This window comes from Amphiura filiformis, chromosome 16 (genome assembly GCF_039555335.1).
Source record: "Amphiura filiformis chromosome 16, Afil_fr2py, whole genome shotgun sequence".
Lineage (NCBI taxonomy): Eukaryota > Metazoa > Echinodermata > Ophiuroidea > Amphilepidida > Amphiuridae > Amphiura > Amphiura filiformis.
Genome location: NC_092643.1, coordinates 8479489 through 8494549, shown reverse-complemented (window position 1 = coordinate 8494549; position 15061 = coordinate 8479489). Strand labels below are relative to the sequence as shown.

General features: G+C 35.2%; 1 long non-coding RNA gene across 1 annotated transcript; it reads right to left on the bottom strand.

Annotated features, from left to right (window-relative positions):
* Nucleotides 1–2140: 2140 nt before the first annotated feature.
* On the bottom strand, nt 2141–10480 carry LOC140135489 (uncharacterized). The gene is made up of 4 exons (XR_011856525.1): nt 10345–10480; nt 9224–9277; nt 4363–4501; nt 2141–2322 (listed from the first exon to the last, which is right to left on the bottom strand). It is a non-coding gene; the product is annotated as an uncharacterized lncRNA (long non-coding RNA).
* Between the last annotated feature and the right edge of the window lie 4581 nt (nt 10481–15061).

The following is a 15061-nucleotide window of genomic DNA, read 5'->3' as shown; positions in this document are numbered from 1 at the left end:
CCAAGGGTAATCAAATACCCCAATTTTTGCTCCATGCCTGTATCAAGATGGCGATTGAGTCTTGGTTCTTCTTCTCCTTTAATTCTGTGGTGCAATGACAATGAATTCACAGACACAGTGCCCCTAAACTGATATGTGGTCCTGGCTAAGTATGCCAGGGATATGGGCAGTGTTCGAAATATGCCTCAAAAAGTTACAGGCCAGCCAGGCTTGACTTTAAAAAGTTACCGGCCAGCCGGGCCGGCAACTAGATGCCAGTCAGAAAAGTTTCCGGCCAGGCCAAAAAGTTACAGGCCAATGGCCGGCTGACCGGCCCTATTTCGAACGCTGGATATGGGGGTTTTATCATCAGTAAGCTTATGTACTGAGCAACTGATTGGATCAGATCATGTCACATAAGCAACAAGAATCATTTGTATTTATTTCTTGCACATTTAATTGGCTGCATTATGCTACTTATTCCAACAAAATTTAGCTTTTGGTTCCTGAGATATACTAAATTTACTCATTCTTGAGGAGATTATCTGGATTGTTTAGTTCATAAATTGTTGTAAAAGTCTTTATTTCCATAAGGCATATCATACTACATGTAACATTGAAGCAGTCACAGCATGCGATTTAGAAATTGCTAAAGCTACCAGCATCAAACCATGGCCTTCAAGTCAACTGGTTGCGATTTGACTCTAGGGCATGCTGGAAACTTATCGATCAGATATCGGCAATCACTTTTCTGATAGGCAATGGAAGTTACAAATGTAAATAAAAAAAAAAAATGCTGCACTTCTTGTGACTGCCTGCATGTAGTATGACTGTCCATTTCATGTTTAGTCATAATTTAGATAAACCATGTGCAAACACTACCAGTGAGTCATTTGTGGCTGAACTTCTAAGAGTGACTTAAAATCAAATTTCTGTGAGGTAGGTCCAATGGTAGCGAGTGGATGCTGGGCTTCTTATCAATATGTATTATTGATACATCACTTTATAGAGTGACCGGATGTTCATCATAAAAAACACTGATAGAGCAACTACTTTTTAATAGGATATATATCCATAAAAACACATGTCCCAAGAACCTGCATTTTACGGAGTCTCTATGATTTCAAACTGTGTTTGGTTTCTTGCTCACAATTGGCAACTGGATCTAGATGCACTGGTAGTGTTTCTGTAAGTTGCAGGGAGTGTCCACACCTGCATTTATTTATGACAATCTGATCCAGAGCAATTCTAGAAACACTGCAACTGACTTTGATTTAATTCCTGATTTATCAATTGATTAATCAATTGATTTAAATCGTGCCAACCCTACTTATAACGAAAAAACCAGACCAGGTTTTGAAACATCAAGATACCATAAAATATTAGTTATGTTTTATGTTTGAAGAACTTTCTCCAACAAAAAGATTAGATATAAAATGTATGAACACTTTGACTCATTTTGTTTGATCATCTCACACACTTGAGCACAAATTAGTAATTGTCTTCAAGCCAAATTTTCACATTATCATATATATTAAAGTATAAATTAGTGAAATACTATACATCTTGTTGTGGTCTACTTCGTACACAACTGTTCCAAGATCACATTTTGATATCCATTTTTTCATGTATAGACATGAAATGGAGCAATATCAATATTAGGTCTACACTGCTTTTCTCTAGTAGTAGAGTATCTAGTAAGTGTTGCCAATGCATTTATTGCACTCACACCTGATCATGTCTTCACGAACCCTCCTGTTTTGAAGCTGAAGTGAAATATGCACTGTCATAACTGACTGCACTAAAGAAAATGCAGCATAAATAGGCTACTCCAGTTGAAATCTATACACTATGGCAGACATGACCTTAATCTCCTATACTGGGGGACACAAGGGTGTAGATTTCAAATGGAGTCACCCATTCCGGTAACCCCATTTGAAATTCACCCTCCCTGTGTGGAAGAGTAAGGTCATGTCTTCAATAGGGGGTGTATGGATTTCAACTGTAATAGCCCAAATTGGAGACATCTCATCCTACTTGTGTGTAGAGTGAATACGTTGTGTCACAGGAGCACAATCAAGGTGTACATCATGTTTGTGGTAATCCTTGATCCATGATATGATGGAATAGTCTCATGATTTCATTGAAACATATTTACATGACAAAACTGCAATAAAAAGTCATGTCTGGTATCTCTCTGCAGCAATCTCATACCATGCTAGTAAGTTGATCCTGTTATTTGGCATATATGAATTGTGCCAAAATGGTTGATAAAAATGTCTATCAACACACTGTTCCAAATATTGCCACTAAGCTCTGCAGTAATCATTCTCACTCTTGCACCTATAGAAAAAAAGAAAAGAGACTTGCTGATTGTATTCTTTACATAATTATTGCTTGATGAATTATATATTGAAATGTACCTGCAGTATGTAATGTACCCAGAATAAGAACAGAATGATCTGCAACATTTTTCTTAATATTTTTTAAAAAACTAAAAAGCCCGAAATATTTTTTTCAATTTTGCCAATCAATTTTTCTTGAATTTGGCTATCAATTTTAAAGAATTTCAGAAATCCATGTACCGTCCTTTGAAAGTGGGCCGCACTTTGTAAGTGGGGGTGAGTGGGAGTGTGTGCCAGTATGTGGGTGTGTGTGGGGGAGGTGCAAGCTGTAATTAGTCATGCACATCCAAACCTAGGACTCCTTTTGAACCAACTTTTCATGCATATGTACTTCATTTTTTGCCAAGATCAATTGCACTCATGTGTGTTTTGTATTTCAGTCAATCCATTTATATTCCTGTTATACTTTAAAAATATTTTTTGTAAAATTTTACATGGATGGATAATAGGGTGATTCACAAAAAATGAAATTGGTATTTTTCAACGGGACACCCGTCATTTTGTTCATTTTGGTAATAAAATTATACCTGCAAAATGTGAAAAAAATTCAAAAAAGTTTAGGGGGTGCTACCGGTCAATGAACTTTTGTACACAAAGTCAATGGGATTTTTTGTCAAAAATTTCAAACGCTTATTTCAGGGCCTAAAAAGTCTACCAGGCTTGCAAAATGGTAGTAAATGTTCAATGATATACCTAACTTTGTGAAAACATGGGTTTTTACCAAATTAAAGTTCATAGTTGACTGTAATAATAATAAATGTTTCAAAAGTGACAGAGGGAGTGTAGCTCAAGAAAAGAATACCCTGGGATATCCCCTGGAATCCCACCAGGCACCCCAAATTTATACCTTATTGAACTGAACTGAAAAGAAAAAAAGATTAAAATTCTTCACATATTAGTTTACCCCAATGGTGATACCAGCTTTTGAAATCTTATGTAATAGTAACTATCAAAATCCATACATCTGTATCAGGGGTGGTCATTATGGCCATACCTGATGAAGATTTGTATTGTTTGAATTGAATGACCACAGGAAGGATTAGATTCACCATGGTTGAAAAGAAATGTATATAAATTGGGGTCACAACATTGGATAGTGAACCAGCAAACCATGTCTCGGACAAACAACATCTAGCAATCAACATACTAAGTTCACAAACCCTAAGACAATATCAGGAACTAAAAAACTACTCCATTTACAAACCACGTCCACAACAGTAAATTAATATAATTAACATTTAGCAATCCAGGGGTCAAGCAAAAGCAATGACCCAGCTCCGCATATTATAAGGAGCAAACCAAACACACACACACATTGGATAGTGGCCAGTTCAAAACTACACCTTGTGCAAGGTACTTGTGACAAGAGCTAGAGTGGCTAAGACACATTTACTACTGGATTACACATTAAACATTACACTACACTTACATAAAATTACTTTCATTTTAAGCTAGTTGTAGATTCTACAACTAGCTTAAAATGAAAGTACTATAATATATCCATTAAGGTGATTCACAAAAAATGAACTAGAGCCCCATAAACACAACTTTATATTAGCCAAGTACCATAAGCTACCATAATATTTTGGCTGTTCCAGCAACTGCCTTGCCCCAAATGTAACAGTTTTCACAAAAATGCAATTTTCTGGAAAGCGGGTTAACATTTTTACAATTTTCTTCAGCATTTATTTTAAGGACATTACTCACACTATGATCAAATATTTTTGGCACAATCAGGGAAAATTAACATGGCTTTTTTGTGTTGTAAAGAAAATGGCTCATAAATCCCATTGACTTTGTGTACAAAAGTTCATTGACCGGTAGCACCCCCTAAACTTTTTTTGAATTTTTTTCATATTTTGCAGGTATGATTTTATTATCAAAATGAACAAAATGAGGGGGTGTCCCGTTGAAAAATACCAATTTCATTTTTTGTGAATCACCCTAATGGATAACCAGATAAAATAACTTTACATACCTTAATATCTACACTGTACAAAGTTGTTCCTAATGGTAGATCAATGTCATGAGTCACCTGAGTCTCCTCCTTTGGATTTCTTCTCATATTGCTTAGCTGCTTCTCTGAAGTTGGACAGCCAATATTTGACTTCTGGTAGCTGCAAGTGAAAAATGTAATAAATATGACACTCTATAAATAAAAGCAAAGCAAGTCATTTGTTGCTCAAATTTGCCCAAAGATATTGGTCAATTCTTTTGTATTTCATTGTCTTTGAGATAGAGAAAATTCCAATGCTTCCCGAACTATAACTTGACTATGTGGCTTTGGCGGTGACCAATATAAAAGGGTTAGAACTGTGCCACCACCAGACCAGAAAGAATGTTACTGCAACCGAATGCACAAGAAACAAATAGTGTTGCAAGCCTAAAAACATGAGTCAGTATGTAATATAGGCTTCTAGAGTGGACAAAAGACCAATAATTGTGGTTGGCCTTTGCTTGAGCAGGTCTGAAATGCGAAACAAGGTGTATTTGGCCTTCAACAAAGATCTGTTAAATGAACTTGACCCCCTGTGGCCCGCAAGCAAATACAATATAGAACCCATGGCCTAGCAAGTTTGGAACTTAATAATAGGAGTTACAAAATCCATTAAAAAAACTGAACCAATTCACTGACAAAGGGATATTTCAATTGAAATCCATGTACCCCCTGTGGAAGAGATGACCTAATCTACCACAGAGGACATGTAGATTTCAAATGAAGTAAATCACTCAAGTTTACTCAATTTAAATTTCACATCCCCTGCGTGGAAGATTCAGGTAATGTCTTCCATAGAGAGTGTGTGAATTTTAACTGGATTAGCTCAAATTGATATAAATCTTGTAGATCACCATAACAAAAGTACAGATATTTATATTCAATGACTACTAATTACTTCTCAAGGTTTTTTCCAGGTCTCATCTTAGGGGCTGTGCAATAATTATGAGTTGACTAGAATAATTGTGTCTTCAATATGTTTGTTATAATTTGTATTCATATCATTGTCTATAATGTTTTTAAAATGAATACAAATGGAAATATTTTGAAATCATCATTTTAATATGGTCATTTTCACGGTAAAGGGTGTAACTTTGGATTTTTAACATTTTGATCCGTTGTGTTCTAATAAAGCCACAGAATTCCATGATTTTTGGCCACATAAGTCATCTAGTTAGCAGCTACCTTGGGTAGCATAATCATCTTCGAGAGTTACTGCGTTCAGTTTTAGCAGGCTTAAATGTACCTAATATTGCCATTTTGAAAAACTATAAAAAACAGTAACATATTTGTAAAACCCTGTGATTTCTTCAGTTAGTTCATGGATAATTTTTCTTATTATGAAAGTACGGTCATATGTTCAGTAAACACTGCCACATTAGATTTAATTGTGAACAGCCCTGTATTTTTGAGAACCGGACTTGAGATTTGTCGTTTCGAGGCTTCATTTTCTGTTAACAATTATTAACAAACTTTGTGGGTATAGCTTTGGTTCATAATTCTTGGTTATTTCTTCACTTCTTCTTGATTCATAACAGTTGATATCTTAACTTGAAATGGGTAACAAAAATTAGTCGATTTGCAAGCTTTTAAAATTTTTATAAAATCTTGACTTCAAAGAGCCGATTTTCCGTTAACTTTTTGAAGCCTCGAAACAAACTGTTCAGCAAGCTTGGGCAAATATAAATAAAAGAGCTCATCCAATCTATTTATCAAAATGTAGCAAAGTAGATCCTCAAGTCACTTGTTTTTAAATCGTGGAGATATATATATCACCGTTTGAAAATGGGACCCAATACAAACTTTCCGTTAACAATTGAAGCCTCCGAAACAAATGAAGCCTCCGAAACAACAATAAGGTTAATTATCATCTATGCATATCTAAATTGGTGTGTTCCATATTGATATCTGCATTGTAATTGTTACATGATATGTGCAGAATGTCATAAATTTAAAAAAAAAAATTGATATTATGGTTAATGTTTGAAAAATATACTGATACCCAAGAAAGCCTGTTTCGGAGGCTTCACATGCAAATAACACCATACTTAACCCTATTCTATTACCCCCTATCAATTTCGTGCCATATGGCACGAAATGGCTTAATATGCATTGAAAAATATACTGATACCCAAGAAAGCCTGTTTCGGAGGCTTCACATGCAAATAACACCATACTTAACCCTATTCTATTACCCCCTATCAATTTCGTGCCATATGGCACGAAATGGCTTAATATGCATGTAAAAAAATTTACACAAATATGGTCTTATCTTTGGAATAGTTTTGATAATTTATCACTTCTCTATCAACAAAACACCTTTTTTCCTAATACAACTACCATTAACACATCATAAAATAGTTTAAAATGTTGGAAACCTGCATATTTTGACCATTTTTAATTTTAGGCCAAATTTTGCCCTAAAAATAGCCCAAAAATGTCCATAAACTTTTTAAATATGGTCCAAAGTAACTCGGATTTCTTTTTATCATATGTAGAAACACGGCAGTGTATTTAAAACTGCATAAAAATGCCACATTGATGTACTCATACACTTCAAAATTGTAAATGAAAATAATTTTTGATCATATTTGGCTATGAGCTCATTAATTATTCATGAGCTAATTTGCATAATATTTACATAATTAAATATTAAACTTGTTTTTCTAAAAGCTTAAAGTTCAAGCTTGCCAATGGTATGCCACTTATTAGTTTTTACCCAACCAATAACACTGCAAGCCTCCGAAACACAATATGATACCTCCAGGCTCCACACCACTCAAATATACCACTTTTGTGGGGGTAATAGAATAGGGTTAACAAATGGGTGAAAAAATTACCATGTTATAAATCTACAATACCTGCCGCATAGAATCATTGATTCAATACACACAAGAAAATAACAGCTTAGATGATCCCAACAGTGCTGTTTTCAAAAAAACTACTTCTGCAATGTTTAACCATTGTTAACATGAAGCCTCCAAAAAAAAAAAAAAAATGACTTGCTGTGCTCATTTAATTTTTGTCACAACTGAAATTCAATACTTAGAAGCAAAGCATGAAAATTGGTAATTGTGATATTTTTTACCTATTTTTTCATGTCAACTTGTAGTAGTTAGCCAAATATTTTACTTTTATGATCACCTGTGTTGTTAACTGAAGCCTCCGAAACACAAATCGCTTGAATTGCCAATTCTAAAAATAACTCCAATTTCTGTGAAACTTGGCTGGGAGGTTCCTTTCAACAAGTAGTATTTGTACATGAAGTTAGACATTCAAATTATTTTAGGAACCCAATTAAAACTTAAAAAATATATTTAAGGTTGGGAAATTTCCATTGCAAATGATCCTTGATGTTAAAAATTTTCAAAATTGCAATTACAAACATAGCAAAACATGGTATAAAATTTAACTTATAGCTGTTGACTTACTTTGGAATGGGATTTCACATGTATTCTAGACTGCCCCGTAGTCCACTTGCCCATTGTGCATACTCTGGATATTGTATTTAAACTTAAAACTCTGATTTAATTAATGTGTGCACAATTGATAGATTTTCACATCTGATCAGTCACCCTACTCCCTCTGTTTGTTAGCTTCCCAAGTGGACTACTGACATTGCCTTGCGGTTAAGATTTTTAACACGGGACTCTATGGAGAGTTAGGCCAATTTCTGGCCTAACTAAAATTGTCCATGATGTAATGCATCTTTAAATGGATCTGCCTTGTGATTGGTCGCCCATACCTCGCTATGGTTTAAATCGTCTGGGCCCGCACCATTACCATTAACTACACCGTAAACAACTGTCTGTGGTATTTGCGGCGCTTTTGTGTTGACGCGAAAGTTAATCTCTCATCAAACATCTAGCGCGTCCGGCTTAGTACTTAATGGTTAGTGGTTAATGGACTGATAAACAAGTATGCTTGTCCAGGGGGTAAAGTTCTGCTTACAATTCAAAGTTCATAGTCGAAATTTCGGGGTTCGCTGTCAATAAACTGGTAGATTCCAAAATCAGAATTGTTCAGTATTAAAGCGAGCCGTTATAATTATGCAAGATAATGTTGCATTCAATTACTTTTATTGTCACTAATCGTCTGATATTTTAACTCTTTATGACCATTTTACTATTGAATACTTTAATTTTAATAAACATCAGTATAATTTTGAGTTCAACGAAATGGGTTCATCATGACTAATAATAACATATTTTTAATAAAATTCGACTATGGCATAGTCTACATGTATTCCAGCTTTCATGTCATAATTTTCTGAGCTTATGTAAAATACATTTTTTCTTAGATTTTTGCCAAAATGTTATGGAAATGTCAAATCTTTTATTAGAAATCAAAAGGTTTAAGCCTTGAAACATTATTTTACATATTTTTCTATGCATGATTTCAGTAAACAGAAACATATTTAAGTGGTTTGAAATTTTGACTCTAAAAATCAAAAGTTACACCCTTTACTGTGAAAATGACCATATATTATGAAGTGAACATAAATCATAAATTACAACTTTGCATATATTGGAAACACAAAATGTTATTTTAATTATTTATTTTATTTTTACAAAATAAGTCAACCATGAATAATCCTAGCATTTTGTCTTCAGACACTCGATCGAAATGTGATTTTTTTTTCCAATTTCTTAAATTGGGCGTGGGACTTTTCTCGAACGTGGGACTATACTCGGACAATTACGGTGCTTCACATTTTACCTCTATTTTAAAAATAGGACATAAGAAACAAAAGGATATAAGAACAAATTTCCTGACCGACCGACCCAACTTTTGAAAGTGATCTATGGACAAGAAAACAATTGTTTTGGCCTTATTTACATACCTCATAATTTTGAGCAGCATACACACCAGCTACTGCACCAGACACAAAACCAAACTGAAAGTGAAAATTTATATCTTAAATTAGTAATCAATTCAAGGAAGTGTAACGAATACACAGAATCAATTTCATTACAATGTTTCATACACACCCTTTAATACATGTCTTGCCTTGTTTATCAAAATGAGGACTGACATTTAACTTTACACTCGCTTTCAAGAGAAGAACTCTGCGAACTGAGGACAGTGCTCGATTGCAGGTAAGGGCTCATATTGAAATTCCCTTACACAGGACGGTGTGCGACATCCTGCAGCTTTTCTGTGCTAGCCTTCTTTTGTTAAAATCCTGTGTGATTATATAACACTGCAATTAGCCACTTAAATTAGGAGCGCGTTTCCTGGGTTGTGCGATGAGCCATAGTCAGTTTGTTTTCTTCCCATTCATCATGGACCACTTCAAAAGGCAGGGTGTATCACTGATGCATATAATCCATCTGTTTTATGACCGAGCTTTCCTGAGGCACGCGCTTAGCGAGGGGAATCCTGCCTTCTCTCTGTGTGAAAGCATGGTAGGGTATTTCAATATGAGCCCTAAGTCCACAGATCAAATGTGAGAAGTCTCATGTGTGTCCTTATCAGCAGGCAAACACCTGCAATGCACACCCCCAGTATGTTCCCTACGTACATAACACACACAATCCATTCCAGAAAGACATACAGTCCAACCTCTCTTATCCGGACCTCTTTTATATGGATCTCTCTGTTATCGGGATGTGAAATCTTCACAGGGAAATGTGTTTTTGATGATTTACCACAGGTGATTCCATGCTCTGAATGCTTAGAATGATATCTATGTTGCAAAAAGCACTCTAAAGCCATCCTTTTGTGTTATTATACCATGTTTAAACAATCTTTTGTTGTCACAATTTCAGTACTAGGGACAGTCAATGCAGAATTACATGTAATTCACTTATCCGGATTTTTCACATATCCGGACAATGCTTGGTCCCATCATGGTCGGATAAGAGAGGTTGGACTGTACATGTATCCACACAGATGCCAACCTATGTACAAGTCACCCACACCCTAACCCCTATACCCCCAACACACATGCACAATACTTACCACAAATCCAAACATCTTGAAATTGAAATCTAAAACTGTCTTCTTATCCAAGTCTCAAGTCAAGTCCATCAACTCATGGAACCTACATGTATGACAGTCTACTTCTCTGATATCTTGATGGCTCTATCTTCACATACATGTACAATGTAGTTCTGCAAAGGAGAACAAGATTATATGATTAGGCAAAAAAAGTTGTTTCATTGTCCTCTTCCAACCGACCCTAATCTGGAATATCTGGAAAAAAGTTTAATATATACTGTTTAAAAGAATACAGACCCTAATTGTGGAAATTCCAGAAAAAGGTATGTTTTCTTCAAATTGTTTTTAACAATAACATCCTTAAAAGATTTTAAAACAGTTTCTTCAAACTTCTAAACTGTTTTAAAAGTGGTATACAGCAGAGAAATATCCAAGTCACGCCTATTTGGGCTATTTTGTTTTAGGCAAATATGTTTTGGCAATGATCTTAACTTTTATTTTAATCCAACCAACCCACCCTACCCTATCTATGGACAATTTTTGTTTTTTTCTGGCCTGAACTTAATATAAAACACAGCTAGGATTCACTGTTCTAACTTTGGTTTGCTCTGAGCATGGTGAAACAATCTGAAGATGGAGTGACATTTCATGGATGCCTTGTCCTTCCTTTCCACGATGACACAATAGTTACTGTGTGGATAGATATAGAGTGTGGAACAATACTTCTGTCACTTAATCTGTATCTGTATTTGTCACATCGATAGAGTCTCCTTCACAGGTAACATCACCAACCTAGACTTAACGAGCACAACTTGGATGGATGCTTTTCATGAATTGTCAATAATTTTGAAACACATTAAAACAAATCTGTGTGAAGTATGAATGTTACGAAATTGATTTTGTTGACTTTTTTAATATCATGCTTTATTTTCAGAGGAAAACTTGCTAATTTTTGAGAGATTAACCATGCTAACATAACAATTCACTGATGTGTCATTTTCGGACGCTATACCGGTACCCGTCAAACATAGTCTTTGTCAAAGATCTCGTGATCCTAGGGGGGCAAACGGCGAAGCCACGAGCAGAGTGCCAAAGGCGCAACAGCGAGGGCTGAAGGCGCGAGAATATAGATGGCGCTCCCACTACGGTGCTCCAGGCAAAGCCTTGTTGAAAGGCTACGTCAAACATCCAATAATGTCATACCGAGTTACAGTTACTGGAACTATAGTAATAATCTGTCATAGGACCTTGTGGAATAATAATTATATGTGCTGGCCGAACAGGTATAGTTTTCAGTGGTCTGCCAATTTGGCAGTTTATGGCGTATACAGAAGTGGGATTCTGATTGGCTTCAATCTTTGACAAGATGTAACTTTCCTACGGTAAGTGCTATGACAAAACGGTTTTCAGTTTTGATGCAGTTTGATGGCAAATTTGAATTCACCTTTCATACCTATCATTAGCCCGAAACATCATGGCCCTGTTCCTTCCTCACTGGGGCCATGAATGCCATATGTACGTAAAAATGGGGCAACGTGAACTCCCGTCGCGGTGATGACGTCACACTGACGGCATCTATTTATAGGAAGAATTCAAAACACGGCGACGATAACAGTCATAAGTCTGGTCTTTTACATCCTCAAAATTTACGAACATGCACCAAATAATGAAATATGTTTTGTTTTTAATTCTAATCTTCATGGACTTGAGGAATTCATGAGACAAAGTGGTACCGTATTTTACGTGTACCCTGGACCCAGGCCCGTACGCAGGGGGGGGGGGTGCAATGCACCCCCCCAAATTTGGGAAAGTATACAAAAAGTCCAAAAATTTCAGAATTTGTGAGCGTAGCGAGCCAAAAAATCAGGGTTTTTACGTTTTTGGACAAAAAAGGTCCAAATTTTAGGAAGAAAATCCACTTTTCCCAAAATTTGGAAAGAAAAGGTCCACTTTTTCAAAATCAGCACCCCCCAAATGAAATCCTGCGTACGGGCGATAAGCTCAGGAGTCTCAGACCTTCGTACGGAGAAGGACAGTGGAAATCGTATTGACGGAGGTGTGAGTACCTATGGCTATTTATGTGATTGTTATTGTGACATGCATTAAGGCAGCTGCGTACTCTCAGATACGCATGTAGTAAAAGTGCCATAACTTTGTAATTATTCACGCAAGACATGTAAAAGTATACATTTTTATAAAGGCAAGACATCAATGAATCTCAAGTACAGTTTTGGTGTAAAAACAACAATTATGAAGAAAATCACAAAAAAGTGAATTTTTGGCAATTTTTGTTCGGTACATCATAAGGCCGTATAAAATTAATGTTTTGGTTCTCGTCCCCTCCCTCCTCAATTTCTGTGATTTGTCAGATTTTTTTTTTTTTTTTAGATTTTTCAATTATTTTAGACTTTGGAATGATCTATGAATTTTTCATACATATAAATAAGTTTATTAGAGAACAAGGATCACTTCCAAGTCTTTTTGTGGTACTCTAGGGTTTATCCTTCAGAATCTCACATTTGAAAAAAAAAAAAAGTGCCTCATCGATTCTTCAAGCACTGTTGGAAAAGACCGAAAACTACTGAAAATGGTGATTTTACATTGGAAAAAAAAAAAAAAAAAAAAAAAAACCTCCCTCCCTCATCAATTCATGAAAATCCTCTGGACGAGAACCAAAATATTAATTTTATACGGCCTAACAAAAATACACTCTTTCCAAAAATGTTTGTTTTGCTTTTTTCTTAATCTTGAGGCACCATTCCAAAAACGTTTTTTTTTTTAGTTTTTTGAACTTGGCCTTATTTTTGGAGATACTGACCATATAAGGCATCAAAATGAACTTTTTAAAATTCACAACCGCCTATTTGCACAAAATGATGCCTAAAATTGGAAATAGACCAAAATATAAAAAAATGAGAAAACCGTTTCTTAAGTCAATCATGCTTTTTATGATGAGCATAATTGCTTACTTATAGATGCTGTATTTATTGAGTTATTGTGTACCTAAATCGTCATTTTACCGAGAAAATGAACATTGAAATAAAGGCCGTTGAAGTTAAAAGTGGTCACATTTTGCACTTTGATCGAAGCTTACAGGAGAATGCGGCAGTTCTCGTTTTTCTACAGTTACATTACGTGAACATCGGGTAAATCCACAGCCCCTTGAGAAGTTTGAGCGAAATCTATTCATATCTTGATGTTTAAATCGGAAGAAAAAACATAAAACAAATCACATTTTATCAGCTAAAGCGGAGCCATTTGACCGCTAGGTTTTTGTGAAATCAGTGCTTCCATGGTGTTTCCATAAGATGCGCCACGCATGCAGATAAGCGTCGCGTATGCGTAGCGTATCTGTGCGTTACCAAATTGTGCGATACGCAACGCGATGCATTATTGCATGCGTGTACCATGCTGGTACAACAAAGATTTTCTTTCCTTTTAAATTTCGAACACGAGTGGAATAGTGAAATAAAATCCTTAAAATATTGCAGTTGGAGTTTATCTGGATTTTCATTCCTTGTATAAAAAACATAACAAAGTACAAACATATAAAAAAACTCAATGTCGCGAAAGAAACAATGTCTAGAGTACACAGCCGCGTTAAGTGTATTGCATGATTGTCAAATGATGATTGTATGATGAGGAACAGTTGTAGTAACTACAAATTTCGAACGTTTAAGGACTTGTTCTCAAGTTGTAGAAGTAAGAAGGTGCCATAGGGTGGCTGGAGTGTTAATTATTTTCATTATAAATGTCGCAAAATATCAATATTGACAATAATTAATAACCTGTTTCACCTCTCCATATATTCATACATTTATTGCTCACCTGTGTTTTCATATCATATTTTGTGGTGAACCGTGAAAAATGATTACAAATGTGTAATTTGCAATCATTTTTGGAGCAACGATTTCTTCGAACCGACGGCTAAGTGTGTATGTGAATGCACATTAAACACATACAAACACATACACAGCACCTGTTGGAACTCCGGGAGTTTCGATTATTGGAACTGGATGAGGAAAGCTTAACCTTATTTGGCTAGTTATATCTGTTATATGAACGAATCTCAGGTATAAAGGGTTGTATTTTCCAACCAAAATGCAGATCAACATACTCTCCTAATGTTATTATATATTACGTGATCATGAATGATGATAAAATAACCAGAAAATCATTAGTTTGCGAACAATAACTCACCTGTAATGTGTGAAATCAGCTCATTTATTCAGCTGATTGCTCACCTCAGTCGAGACAAAAGTAAAAACACTATTTCCGGTGGCGATATTCCTAAATTTTGAAGTAAATATTTCATTTTTCATGTCTGAAGATTAATTTTTAAAAAATATTTGAGCTGAAAAATAGAATACTTAACATTTAAATCAGTAAATGCGCTTTTTAAAATTCTAAAATACGTAATAAAAAAATTGATTAGTTTCTCTAAAATAGAATCACTTTTGTAAACATCAAAAATGGCTGCGCCCATGAGTAAATTTTGTTCCCCCAGAGCTCCCCAGGTACTAGGTTGCTGTTTCATAGAATCATATCTGAATAACTTAATACCAATTTTGTGACCTTCATACAATAATTGATCCCATTCCCATGCAAGTTGGTGAAAACGTTTATCAGGAGGTAATTATATTAAATAAAATTTGGTATAAATTTTTGTTTTCTAAATCTACTACTAACCAACTGTAGTCTGTAGTCTGTACTCGTGAGTGCATGTACTGTCAAACAA